Source organism: Epargyreus clarus, unplaced genomic scaffold (genome assembly GCF_041222505.1).
Source record: "Epargyreus clarus isolate Ecla_fem2 unplaced genomic scaffold, WU_Ecla_fem_2.2 ptg000004l, whole genome shotgun sequence".
In the NCBI taxonomy this organism is placed as follows: Eukaryota; Metazoa; Arthropoda; class Insecta; order Lepidoptera; family Hesperiidae; genus Epargyreus; species Epargyreus clarus.
Genome location: NW_027332212.1, coordinates 8,617,929 through 8,633,393, shown reverse-complemented (window position 1 = coordinate 8,633,393; position 15,465 = coordinate 8,617,929). Strand labels below are relative to the sequence as shown.

At 34.5% G+C, this 15,465-nt stretch overlaps 1 long non-coding RNA gene across 1 annotated transcript; it reads right to left on the bottom strand.

Moving 5' to 3' along the window:
- Positions 1 to 4,322: 4,322 nt before the first annotated feature.
- On the bottom strand, positions 4,323 to 10,286 carry LOC140757421 (uncharacterized). Its single transcript, XR_012103977.1, has 2 exons — positions 10,068 to 10,286; positions 4,323 to 4,566 (listed from the first exon to the last, which is right to left on the bottom strand). It is a non-coding gene; the product is annotated as an uncharacterized LOC140757421 (long non-coding RNA).
- Positions 10,287 to 15,465: the final 5,179 nt, after the last annotated feature.

Sequence of the window (15,465 nt, the reverse complement as noted above, 5' to 3'; positions counted from 1 at the left end):
CGTGAAATGATTTCTATTTACACGGTATTATTTGTCTGTGGAATGCTAATTCGACATCTCATTGATTTTGTTGGTTTCAGTGCTAGTTTTGTGTGTAATTGGTACATAATTGTAGCACTGTGGTTGTGTCATGGACAGTACGTTTTTGTTGGCAGGATAATTTTTCAAATTGTATTGCTGCTCTCGTATGTTTGGCAAACTCAATCTCAACGTCACTAATTGAAACTTGTGGATAGAGGGTTTCTCTTGGTTTGTGTAGGTTTGCAAGCGTTCATTCAAGTTTCTTTCAAACCAAACGTTTGTAGAGATTTGGGAATCGCGGCATATTTTTTTTTGTTTTGTAACAAATATGCGTCGCCCCATGTAAATGTGTTGTTATTAAAAATTAAACGAACTTACCTAAGTGAAGTTCCAATTTCAATTGTACGAACTGCATAGTCTCGAAATGATAATGTTGACATGTAGTACACCGCCAGTCGTCAGCCTTGTGTCACGTATATTCAGAGCTAAAAACCTCGAATTCAAATAATTTAAAACAATATCCAACCTACTTATAGCGCCCCCTACCGGTAAATGTCATTAAGTTTAGAGATCCTGGGGTCAAGATGTAAGTTCATTAGCTCGATTATTTTACAACATAGATGATATTATGGGTAATACTTATCGTATATAAGTATGGGTGGGTGGGTTATAATATCATTTCGAGACTATGCAGTTCGTACAATTGAAATTGGAACTTCACTTAGGTAAGTTCGTTTAATTTCTAATTGTACTTCACTGCATAGTCTCTTCAATGATAATGTTGACATGTAGATGTCAACAGCCATGTCCGGTGAGTATCTGAGTAAGACGGTAGGTCACTCTACCCCTACTCTTCAGCCAGGCCCGCAAGTTTGGTAGGATAGCGTCAACCACCCTTTGGCGTATGTTCCGAGGCTCCTGGAGCCGTTCGCGCCAGCACCTCAGAGCGCGCCATCTGGCTCTCCTCCGAAGCGCTCCGATCGTCTCTTCGTCGAAGGGTTCAGTCCTCTGACGGAGGTCGCGGATCTTATAGAAGACCCGTGCGTCCATATCCGCCAGAATGTCCAGGGGCGGAAACCGCCCCAGGACTGTCGCCGCCTCATACGATATGGTATGAAATGGTATGGTACGATATGGTATGGTGGCAAATGCTTACTGCTCTCGAGCATTTGACATGATTGTTTCTTAATAATTTTAAATTATTTGCCTTTATAAAGATAATTTGCTATCAATTATCTTATTACTGGTGCTGGTCATTTATTATGTATAATAAATAATAAGAAGAAATTTCATAGTACAAGTACTGGAACAAATGATCGGCAAGATGGTTTAAGAAACAATGATTGTTCAATTCATATATATATAGTACAATATTTTATAATAACAAATATAACGAAGATATTTACACTTCATCCTATGATAAACTTCATCCAAAAGTTTGAGATACTCATACCAAATAGGGTCATTATCTGACTTACAACAAGCCTCATGCACAAATACCTGTGTCACAGAAAGGCTTGATCGAAGTTTCCTTTGGAATAAATCTTCAATCACAACAGATTTTTAGGTGAGTGGTTAATAATGTGGTCGATTATAATTATAATTTTAAAGACCAGTTGTAACAAATAACTATTGAACCAAGCTTTGCAAGTGGTTAGCTTTAAGAGTCTAATTGTATAAACACTTAAACTCATTATTCTCAAGGAATGAAGATTTTTTCAAAATATACTCGGTATGTGTGTAGAAAGACTTCTCACATCAGTGGTAACATATTGTTTACTCTTAACCAATTTTTTACAATATTATTACTTTACCAACACCTGATGATGGTGATGTTGGTTTATATTGAATATCTTGGTCTTAATCTTGAGCTTTAAATAAAGCCTGGCATTCCACTCACTACTTACTATTGTTTTCAAGAATGCATATTTGGATACTAATTCATGATTACCTTAAACAGTGTTTACATGTCTATGGTTAAATGGAAATTCTATGCATTTCAAGTTCTTTCCTTTGGTTTGAGCAGAACACTATATTTATGTTTTTACTAACCTTTTAAAAGATACAAGACCATACATAACTGATTAAGATCTAGGGACATTGTGTCAGTTATATATTTATATAACATAGTTCCTATTTGAAATGTCATAATAATGGACAGGGAACAATAACGACACTTAGTAATTTAGGATCATAGACATAATAAGCTATATCATTCTTTAGGATTTATTGGTTACTTAAAAGATAGTTTGATAATTGGAAATAATACAACTGTTAAGGTTGTTCATTGTATTATACAAGCAATGAATAAATAAAAAATGAAATTGCTTTACTATTAGATAAAAGATTAAAAATCAACACAAGGGTGAAATAAAAAAAAATAAAAAAAAATATATATATATATAATAATAATATTAAAAAATAAAAATTATAATAAATGCAAAGATATGTATATATATATAACAAGTTTAATAATGTTTATCAAAGTACTATCCCTCTTACAGATAGATATAATTACAGGTGGTAGTTGTCATATTATTTTTATTATCGGGACACAATCAGTTATGTAACATATGGTCATTATTCTCGGTATTTTTGTTATTTGATTTAAATAACAAATCCGATCAACTATTTAAAGTTAAATGCAGCGTTACTTGTGCTTAAAGATATTTTTTCAATAATCATCTTCAACATGGTGAAACCCTAATACGTGTAGGCAACTCCACAGTTATTTCATATAGAAACAGCATGGTGTTTAATACCCACATTTAACCGTAATATCAAGGCACATATTGGATTTATTGAGTACCCAAAAAATGTTTTTATTTCTCTAATACATTCAATAATTTCAGAATGAATTTGCTATCACTAAATCAAGATTATACATTTGGAATTAACACTTTAAAGGTTTTTAAATAGATTTATTTACTAGGAAACCTACAAGAAGTATGACTTACATGTCATGACTAAGGTTATACTATTTAAATGGGAATATTCATTTTATTTCTAATAAAATAATTGTTGTTAAAGATTATCTCTGAACGGTTGGGGAGTTTGTGGTAGTACCAGACTGGTCCAGACAGTCCTAAAAAATAGTATTAAAAAAAAAAAAAAATAATAAATAAATAAACCTTTCATTTTGGAAGGGTTGCATTTTGGGTCTCATATGAATTTAAAAAAAAAAAAAAAAAAAAAAAGATCTAAATCCATTTGTTTTTCGTCAACGCTTTACCCTGTATGTTACTCGCTTCCTCGAGGAGCGTTTCGTTTCTATACACGAATCTCAAGATTTTGTTGCTCTACAAGCAATGTTAGACGCAATAATGAAAACGTGATGCTGGTGCTTATAATATTTTGGCCTAAACAGTGTAAATAACTAGATCTATCTGTAGACTGGTTACAATATTCTTTTCATTTTGATATATATATATCTAGAATTATTTTTGTTCTTAAAATGCATATTTAGGTTTTCTATCCTCCATATCCCAAGTATGCTATTACTTGGGATAGTTACATCTGATGTATAAATATTTTTAGCGAGTTAAGTGTAAAATATTTTATATTATTTAATGGAGATGAAGAAAAAATACTATTTACTTTTTTTGGTTATTGTAATTACTCATATAGTAAAAAAAAAAAAAGAACAATAATAATATATAAGTAATATATAAAAACAATAGATATCGTATATTTTATGACGTTCACTTGGTGTAAGCCCGTGAATGCCATTATTACTACCGATTCGCCTACATCTGAGTCGAGACTTCTAAAAAGTATACATAAACATAATAATAACATTATTGTATATTAACCAAATTGCTTGGCGGAAGATATTGTATATTAAATTGCCACATGAATTTAAACCTTACTATAACCAGTGTTCAAACAATCTAGTATTACCATTATTTCACAGTAATCATAGTATTTGTCCAGCACATCCTTAATAAAATTACCTAGATAGGCCTAGTAACACTTGAGAGTTACAAGAATAAGTTTATTTCTTTTATGTAATCTTATAATACAGTGACCTCCCAGACGACAGTTTCTAGATTTTATCAACCACGGAGGATGATGGCATTGATATATCATTTTTTACAATACATACCATTAGAGAACACGCATTACCACGCTGCTACGCTGACGTCTTAACATATGAGTGTCAGTTAAGACCCTCTTAGAAGGATAGCTGAATGGATCAGATCTAAGTTCAATTTTGTAGTAGAGACGTTACATCAAACGTATACTTGATAACTGTAATTAATATTTAAATAGATATATTAAATTAGGAATTTTAAAAATAATAGGATTTAAATGTTTTTGTATTTTGTTTAATAGGCTCGTTATTTTACAAATCTCTAAACATCTACATGTCAACATTATCATTGAAGAGACTATGCAGTGAAGTACAATTAGAAATTAAACGAACTTACCTAAGTGAAGTTCCAATTTCAATTGTACGAACTGCATAGTCTCGAAATGATAATGTTGACATGTAGTACACCGCCAGTCGTCAGCCTTGTGTCACGTATATTCAGAGCTAAAAACCTCGAATTCAAATAATTTAAAACAATATCCAACCTACTTATAGCGCCCCCTACCGGTAAATGTCATTAAGTTTAGAGATCCTGGGGTCAAGATGTAAGTTCATTAGCTCGATTATTTTACAACATAGATGATATTATGGGTAATACTTATCGTATATAAGTATGGGTGGGTGGGTTATAATATCATTTCGAGACTATGCAGTTCGTACAATTGAAATTGGAACTTCACTTAGGTAAGTTCGTTTAATTTCTAATTGTACTTCACTGCATAGTCTCTTCAATGATAATGTTGACATGTAGATGTTTAGAGATTTGTAAAATAACGAGCCTATTTAACAAAATACAAAAACATTTAAATCCTATTATTTTTAAAATTCCTAATTTAATATATCTATTTAAATATTAATTACAGTTATCAAGTATACGTTTGATGTAACGTCTCTACTACAAAATTGAACTTAGATCTGATCCATTCAGCTATCCTTCTAAGAGGGTCTTAACTGACACTCATATGTTAAGACGTCAGCGTAGCAGCGTGGTAATGCGTGTTCTCTAATGGTATGTATTGTAAAAAATGATATATCAATGCCATCATCCTCCGTGGTTGATAAAATCTAGAAACTGTCGTCTGGGAGGTCACTGTATTATAAGATTACATAAAAGAAATAAACTTATTCTTGTAACTCTCAAGTGTTACTAGGCCTATCTAGGTAATTTTATTAAGGATGTGCTGGACAAATACTATGATTACTATGAAATAATGGTAATACTAGATTGTTTGAACACTGGTTATAGTAAGGTTTAAATTCATGTGGCAATTTAATATACAATATCTTCCGCCAAGCAATTTGGTTAATATACAATAATGTTATTATTATGTTTATGTATACTTTTTAGAAGTCTCGACTCAGATGTAGGCGAATCGGTAGTAATAATGGCATTCACGGGCTTACACCAAGTGAACGTCATAAAATATACGATATCTATTGTTTTTATATATTACTTATATATTATTATTGTTCTTTTTTTTTTTTTTTTACTATATGAGTAATTACAATAACCAAAAAAAGTAAATAGTATTTTTTCTTCATCTCCATTAAATAATATAAAATATTTTACACTTAACTCGCTAAAAATATTTATACATCAGATGTAACTATCCCAAGTAATAGCATACTTGGGATATGGAGGATAGAAAACCTAAATATGCATTTTAAGAACAAAAATAATTCTAGATATATATATATCAAAATGAAAAGAATATTGTAACCAGTCTACAGATAGATCTAGTTATTTACACTGTTTAGGCCAAAATATTATAAGCACCAGCATCACGTTTTCATTATTGCGTCTAACATTGCTTGTAGAGCAACAAAATCTTGAGATTCGTGTATAGAAACGAAACGCTCCTCGAGGAAGCGAGTAACATACAGGGTAAAGCGTTGACGAAAAACAAATGGATTTAGATCTTTTTTTTTTTTTTTTTTTTTTTAAATTCATGAGACCCAAAATGCAACCCTTCCAAAATGAAAGGTTTATTTATTTATTATTTTTTTTTTTTTTTAATACTATTTTTTAGGACTGTCTGGACCAGTCTGGTACTACCACAAACTCCCCAACCGTTCAGAGATAATCTTTAACAACAATTATTTTATTAGAAATAAAATGAATATTCCCATTTAAATAGTATAACCTTAGTCATGACATGTAAGTCATACTTCTTGTAGGTTTCCTAGTAAATAAATCTATTTAAAAACCTTTAAAGTGTTAATTCCAAATGTATAATCTTGATTTAGTGATAGCAAATTCATTCTGAAATTATTGAATGTATTAGAGAAATAAAAACATTTTTTGGGTACTCAATAAATCCAATATGTGCCTTGATATTACGGTTAAATGTGGGTATTAAACACCATGCTGTTTCTATATGAAATAACTGTGGAGTTGCCTACACGTATTAGGGTTTCACCATGTTGAAGATGATTATTGAAAAAATATCTTTAAGCACAAGTAACGCTGCATTTAACTTTAAATAGTTGATCGGATTTGTTATTTAAATCAAATAACAAAAATACCGAGAATAATGACCATATGTTACATAACTGATTGTGTCCCGATAATAAAAATAATATGACAACTACCACCTGTAATTATATCTATCTGTAAGAGGGATAGTACTTTGATAAACATTATTAAACTTGTTATATATATATACATATCTTTGCATTTATTATAATTTTTATTTTTTAATATTATTATTATATATATATATATATTTTTTTATTTTTTTTTATTTCACCCTTGTGTTGATTTTTAATCTTTTATCTAATAGTAAAGCAATTTCATTTTTTATTTATTCATTGCTTGTATAATACAATGAACAACCTTAACAGTTGTATTATTTCCAATTATCAAACTATCTTTTAAGTAACCAATAAATCCTAAAGAATGATATAGCTTATTATGTCTATGATCCTAAATTACTAAGTGTCGTTATTGTTCCCTGTCCATTATTATGACATTTCAAATAGGAACTATGTTATATAAATATATAACTGACACAATGTCCCTAGATCTTAATCAGTTATGTATGGTCTTGTATCTTTTAAAAGGTTAGTAAAAACATAAATATAGTGTTCTGCTCAAACCAAAGGAAAGAACTTGAAATGCATAGAATTTCCATTTAACCATAGACATGTAAACACTGTTTAAGGTAATCATGAATTAGTATCCAAATATGCATTCTTGAAAACAATAGTAAGTAGTGAGTGGAATGCCAGGCTTTATTTAAAGCTCAAGATTAAGACCAAGATATTCAATATAAACCAACATCACCATCATCAGGTGTTGGTAAAGTAATAATATTGTAAAAAATTGGTTAAGAGTAAACAATATGTTACCACTGATGTGAGAAGTCTTTCTACACACATACCGAGTATATTTTGAAAAAATCTTCATTCCTTGAGAATAATGAGTTTAAGTGTTTATACAATTAGACTCTTAAAGCTAACCACTTGCAAAGCTTGGTTCAATAGTTATTTGTTACAACTGGTCTTTAAAATTATAATTATAATCGACCACATTATTAACCACTCACCTAAAAATCTGTTGTGATTGAAGATTTATTCCAAAGGAAACTTCGATCAAGCCTTTCTGTGACACAGGTATTTGTGCATGAGGCTTGTTGTAAGTCAGATAATGACCCTATTTGGTATGAGTATCTCAAACTTTTGGATGAAGTTTATCATAGGATGAAGTGTAAATATCTTCGTTATATTTGTTATTATAAAATATTGTACTATATATATATGAATTGAACAATCATTGTTTCTTAAACCATCTTGCCGATCATTTGTTCCAGTACTTGTACTATGAAATTTCTTCTTATTATTTATTATACATAATAAATGACCAGCACCAGTAATAAGATAATTGATAGCAAATTATCTTTATAAAGGCAAATAATTTAAAATTATTAAGAAACAATCATGTCAAATGCTCGAGAGCAGTAAGCATTTGCCACCATACCATATCGTACCATACCATTTCATACCATATCGTATGAGGCGGCGACAGTCCTGGGGCGGTTTCCGCCCCTGGACATTCTGGCGGATATGGACGCACGGGTCTTCTATAAGATCCGCGACCTCCGTCAGAGGACTGAACCCTTCGACGAAGAGACGATCGGAGCGCTTCGGAGGAGAGCCAGATGGCGCGCTCTGAGGTGCTGGCGCGAACGGCTCCAGGAGCCTCGGAACATACGCCAAAGGGTGGTTGACGCTATCCTACCAAACTTGCGGGCCTGGCTGAAGAGTAGGGGTAGAGTGACCTACCGTCTTACTCAGATACTCACCGGACATGGCTGTTTCGGTGAGTATCTGAATAGGATACAAAGAGAGGAGACGGCCCATTGCCATCACTGCGGACACGACGAGGACTCCGCACAGCACACGCTGCAGTACTGCCCAGCGTGGGAGTCGCAGCGGCGGATCCTCGTCGAAAAAGTGGGACCGGATCTGTCTCCGTCGGCCATCGTCGGAGCGATGGTTCAGCGCAGCGAGGCCTGGAACGGCATGATCACCTTCTGCGACGTGGTCATGTCTGCGAAGGAAGACGCCGAACGAGCCAGGGAGCGCGCTGAACCCGCTCGGAGGAGGAGCCGCCGCGGCCGTAGATAAGGGCCCCCGGCGCGGTGTCCCTGTAGTTCCGGGACTAGAATAGGGCTACGGTATCTCCTGCCTGTCGTAAGAGGCGACTAAAAGGGGGCTTCCGGGGTTGGGGGCGGCAAGAGTGGGAGCTCGAACCGCCCGGCCAGCGGCCCCGGGAAGGACGACGGTATGTGTGGTCGCATACCGTCGTATACACCAGATGGTGTGGCGAGCGTCAAGCTCACCTGGGCGGAGCCCGACGGGGCAACGCGCTTAGAGGACTCCGGTTGCGTTCCTTTGGAGATCCCGGAGCCCTCAACGCAGCGCAGAGGACGGCCACCGGGGGGGTTTTAGTGCGGTAAAAATCCCACATAACTCGGCGTCGCTCCCACGTTGTCGGGTACCTTTTGAAGGTTTCCCCCTCGACAAAAAAAAAAAAAAAAAAAAAAAAAAAAAAAAGTGTTCTTCCTTTAAACTATTTTTTCCTTTAGTCTATCTATCACCATCTAGATAGATAGATAGTTCCTTTAGTAAATTACTCTTTAATATGCTGATCTACCTAGATACCAAATTCTTATGAATGGTTAATACAAATTTAGGTTCTTCTAGAGTATTACAAAAAGATATAAATTGTCATCTCTATGTCCTGTATCATGTACATTATTAATCTGAATGATTCTTCAATAAAATGTTAATTCATTAAAATCATTACACCCACTCGATGGTAATAGTTGTGTCTATCTACTGATTATTAGTATTTTGTTATTTGGGTTATTTACCCAATGTGAAGGACATCATACCCTATTAGAATGGATGAATATCCGTTGTATCCGTCTACTTAATAGTAGTATCTTGTTATAGTTGTTATATAGGTAAATATCCAATATGTAAGGGTCCCTTATTTGAACGGATGAATATCCATTAGGTATATTCTACTCAATAGTAGATTATTTTATGTGAGTAAATACTCAATATAAACAGGTTAGTACCCATGAATGGGGCTAAATAGCACCCTATTTCTTGTTATGTACGTAAATATCCAATATGTAAGGGTCATAACCTTATTTGAACGGGTGAATACCTATTAGGTATATTCTACTCAATAGTAGATTCTTTTATGTGAGTAAATACTCAGTATAAACGGGTTAGTACCCATGCACGGGGCTAAATAGCACCTTATTTCTATGTTCATAGCTTTATATAAGCGAGATTTATATAAGGATTTATATAAGCGAGATCACCTAAATAGGTGACAAGCTTAGTTAATGAACATAAGACGTCAAATTCCTTGCTACAGAATAATATGGTAATCTAAAAATCCTTTGCTTGGAAAAATATATATGTAAAAATTTACCTTGTCATTCCTCATTAATATATAAGATTATCATCTTATCTTTAATAAATGAAAATAATACATTTTCAATTTGCGACGGCATTCGTAATGGCCGCCTAGTACAAGTCTTCAGAATAATTTCGTCAAAATTCTTTATTTTCCATTGTAACTTTTCTGCACAATATATCACACCTACGTCTTTTATAAATTATGAATTGAAATATTTGTTATAAATTAACAATTTTTACGATAAATTACTTATTTTATTTCTTATTTTGAAAAATCATTAATGTACACAGGCTGCACGAAAAACGATAATGACATTTACCGGTAGGGGGCGCTATAAGTAGGTTGGATATTGTTTTAAATTATTTGAATTCGAGGTTTTTAGCTCTGAATATACGTGACACAAGGCTGACGACTGGCGGTGTACTACATGTCAACATTATCATTGAAGAGACTATGCAGTGAAGTACAATTTATATTATATTATACTATCTTAAATTGTATAACAGATACCGTTAACTTACAATTTAATCCGCTTAATTTGGGTAAATACCTAAATTATGCCCAATATTCGATGAATTAATTATAATTAATTATAATAATGGATTAACTATAATTAATCCATCAAATAGTGGGCATAATTTCATAATAGGTAATTAATTTCTGTGATTCATTTTTACGTACTTAGTTCTTTATTGCTCATAATATACTGATTTTTTGAGTTTACTCTTTCATAGTGTACATCATTATGTTATTAAGCAGGTTTTCATTATTTTGGTAATTTCAATCAAGTAGGTAGAAATTAATTATCATTTGCTACGGTGAAGGAAAACATCGTAAGGAAACCTGCATACCTGAGATTTATATAAAAAAAATCTCAAAGGTATGTGAAGTCTACCAATACGCACTTGGCTAGCGCGGTGGACTATGGCCTAATCCACACATTATGAGAGGAGACCCGTGCCCAGCAGTGGGACAATAATGGGTTGATGATGATGATGATGAATCAAGTACTTTGTAAAATAAAATAGTATTTAGGAAGATTGCAATGGTAATCTTCCAATAATTGGTGAAACTCATGATGGTGATTACATATTCAATGACTTTTATCTAGACAAACACAAATACAATTAAAACTGTTTCATCGCAATAAGGAAGCCCAATTTCCTCTCAAGATATCTGCTTTCATTTAACATTCAGAGTAGAGACGAACTTTATCAATTATTCCCATATACTTCGGAAAGGCTGGTTCAAATACATCCAGGATCGGTTGCAATGCATATTAGAGGAGTATAAATAACTAATGAATTGCTTAACTAAAACACTTATTAACGTTAACCCGACCTAGTGAAACGGATAGGATAGGATTACTTCAAAACATTCCTCCCCGAATGAATATTAATTTGAATGTAGGGTACTACTTACTTGAGTAGATTTTCTATCATACAGACATCGTAGAATATAAATAATCAATTTTTTGTATCGAGGAAATATTGTAAACAAACGAACAAACAAACGCTTTCTACACTCACAGCCCCACACTAGGGTTCCCTGTATCGTGGGTGCCATGGACACGCACATAGACAAATACACAAACACCCAGACCCAGAAACAGAAATCTAAATTCATCATTTAGATATCCGTCTGGCCGGGGATCGAACCCGGGACCCTCTGCGTGTCAGACCGGCATGGTGACCGCTCCGCCACGCGGGTCGTCAAACTAAACAATTTGGTAATTGTTGTACAATCTCTATTAGTTGACCACTTATGATTAAGAGGACTGTACGCATGTCTACTACATCAACATTATATAAAAAGAGACATTTATTTTTAATCAAACAAAAAACATATTTTTGCATTGGCTTAATCTTATATAGAGCCAATATAGGTTAAGTATAATTACTTCTTTACTTAAGCACGTAACCCCACCCCACTTGGCCCCACCCATCCATCAACTTTTTGATTGGCGCCACTCTAATCAGTCCTGTACCCTCCGAACACAGTAGTTTCTAGTCGTTTTCTTTAGGTCATCGGTCCATCTGTGGACCTGGGTGTGCTACTTTTGCCTAAATTTGGTCGTCGTTGCTTTTAACTTTATGGCTAAAATAATTAAATACTAAAGCAGCAAAACACATCATGTAAACGTAAATAAAAATCACGTAGCAAGGAATTGAAACTAAATAAAAGTGCAATCAGTTTATCGTGGGTGGTGAAGCTCGGCGCAAATCGCATGAGCCGAGCCGCTTCACGCCCATAGGCGATACAGAAATATTTTCCATTTAACTAACGCTCAGCACGCGACTAGGGTTGCCAGGCTTGGATATAGGAAAGCTGGACACGGAATTATGTAAATTTAAGGTTGTGTGGACCAATGAACTGTGGATCGATAGTTTGATGAAGACAGCTAGAACTATTGAATTCGTAAAGTAGAGGACGTGTCGAGGTGGTATCAAGTATAATATACGTCAGTGTACAATGGACCTCAAAGGATGATAGATTAATTTGTTTAGCCCGAAAATCTAAAAATACTTTTTCTTTTGTAAACATTGACAATTTTTTTTTTTTCATAAAATAAAACCTTTCACACTGATATAGTGTGGTCGAGTAAAATCTAGGACTTATCCAGTTGCAGGGAAAGTCCTATGTTGAATAGTGAGATATACCTAAAGGTTGTAGTCAACATATTATCTATAGAATAAAACTTAAAGATAACCAAACAATATTATAAAATGACATCAAATTCTTGATATACTTGCAATTTTAAGCAGGACAAGACTGAAAATCTCCACATGTCCGGCTAAATCAAGTCGCCTGGCAACCCTACACGCGAGCCACTAACGCGATTTGAAACTTATTTCCTGCGAACGACGTGTCGGGTGACGACTGGCGTAATCTTTGCACCTTTTATTACGATATCACACGGATCTATAAATGTTTTGTTGTGTTTGTGAATGTGGGAATTGATATGCGAAATTAAACTATTTAGATAATAGTTAAAGAAACTATTTGTCGTCCAATTTACCAGTGTAGCGCTGTTTTGGTCAGCAGTTTGATGTAGTCAAATACTCACATACATAGACGAATTCCAGGGGGTCGCACACTTTGAAAAACACTGATGTAAGTATAAGAATTGTACATACATGAGAATACGTTTTCACTCTTTATCGTCCACACTATAATTCCTTGTATTGTGGGTTCTATAGAAGAAGATCAAAGAAGTATCTAGGAATCTAAGTTCATGATTTAGATGTGCTCGACTGGGGATGGAACCGAAAATCTTCTGTAGGATCGGTATAGTAACCACTCAACTAGGCGGGTCGTCCGAAATAAATGTTTGAAAATAAATTATTAGACTAATTATAGAAACGGTTCCTCGAATTCAGAAAACTAAGTATCTTATTCAAATCTCTAGCATTTGTACAGAAACTTTCAAAACATGGAGTAACCTCAAACACAAGAGTTTTTAAACTTATTTAGAAACTAACAGAGTTGGAACAGTGTCACGATAGTTATATTCGTATACGGTGCCACCAATTTTAGTTAACGCTCAAAACTGCCCTAACTCTGTCTAATGAGAGTTTTATGTGAATTATTTAGACCAACTTAGATAATTGCGGAACAAAGCTGCCAGATAATTACGAATACAAATTAGGGTCTTGGTAATTATCGGATGGTATATGGCTGCGCCAGATTTTTTTTATAATATAGGAGCAGACGAGCCTGTAGCCCACCTGATGGTAAGAGGCTACTAACGCCCATGGACATCTATTTTTTTTTTTTTTTTTTATAATATAAGAGTAGCAGACGAGCATGCAGTCCACCTGATGGTAAGTGGCTACTGCCGCCCATGGACATCTGTAATCAACCCCAGATAGGATTAGATATTCCTACCTGAGGTCGGCCACAGATGCGCCGCTACCCCTGAGGACTAAGCTGGAACGCCTCGGAAAAGTCTGTCTCCCTTACCACACCCTTCAAACCGGAACACAGCAGCGCTTAACACTGCTGTTATTAGGTTGAAATAGGTGTGGCGGTGGTGCCGCCGGAGTCGAACCACAAAGGGTTCTACCACCAAATCATCTGTACTCAACCTGAGATAACATTAGATATTCCTGACCTGACGTCGGCCACTGATGCGCTGTTGCCCCTGAGGACTAAGCTGGGACGTATCGGAAAAGTATGTTTTCCTTACCACACCCTTCAAACCAGAACAGATGCGCTTAACACTGCTGTTATTAAGCAGAAATAAAATATTGAGAGCAACTTAGATAATTGTGGAACAGAGTTACCACAGACAATTACGAATACAAATTACAGTCTTGGTAATTATCGGATAGTATCGTGGGCTGCGCCAGATTAAATGTTAAGACAAATTTATTACACGGTGCCGCTTCAAAGCATGCTAAGTTATTGTTATTGGTGGAAAGTGTGTATGCAGCGGTGTGGGCTAGTGGTATGGGTTTCGTCCACTGATAGAGCCCTGGGTTCAAGTCCATGCGAATGTGATTTTTCAAAATTATGAAAAATGTATAACTATTTTGTGATCTGGGAATCACAAAATAATTATACATATTTGAAACTAAAATATCTTCGGAGCAAATTGGCTATGACAGACGGACAGACGTATTAGTGATCCTATAATGGTTTCGTTTTTAACATACGGAAAATATTGGTATAAAAAATATTGGTTTCTAATATTGGTTTCTGCTCTAATGATATAAAAATGCATTAAGATATTGTTCAAGGCGCTAGCGATGAAACTGTCGATTAGTGGATATACCTTATTCACAAATTCCAACTTATTTCTCAGGGGTAGCAACGTATCTATGACTGTCCTGAGGACTCTAATCTTATCTAGGGTTTCTTGAGATATCCATGGGCGGCAGTAGCCACTTCACCTACACGTGGAGTTCATGATCATCTGCTACTCCTATATTATAAGAAATCCTCATATTTTCACACCGGAGACTTTACATGAAAATATTCGTTTAGTTTTACTGTAGTTTTAAAACATTGTTCACCTGTAACTTTCAAGTTTCACGGCGTTAAAACTTTAGAAAAAACTGCTGTTAGCACAATTTTATTATTTACGAGAACATCACAAATGAACATTAAACAGAGGAAAACTAGTTAAAGAAGTGCAAAACAAAGTGCTTTAATTTATAAAAAGCTTTTATTACGCTCCACCGTGGCAGGTCTAAGTTCCTAGTTCAGTTGTGTTCATGTAACTTTATCTTCCTTTATATCTTAGTTTTCAGTGAAGCCTCTTGTTGAAGCGCTCTATGCGATAGTTAATACCCGGGGATATGCTTTCACGATATCGCGGTAAGGTTTTAGTGCGTTAAAGGAAGTCAAAATTATAATTCTGTTTTTGAAGCTTTTCTAATCTCTATCTATCTCACATCGACTTCTA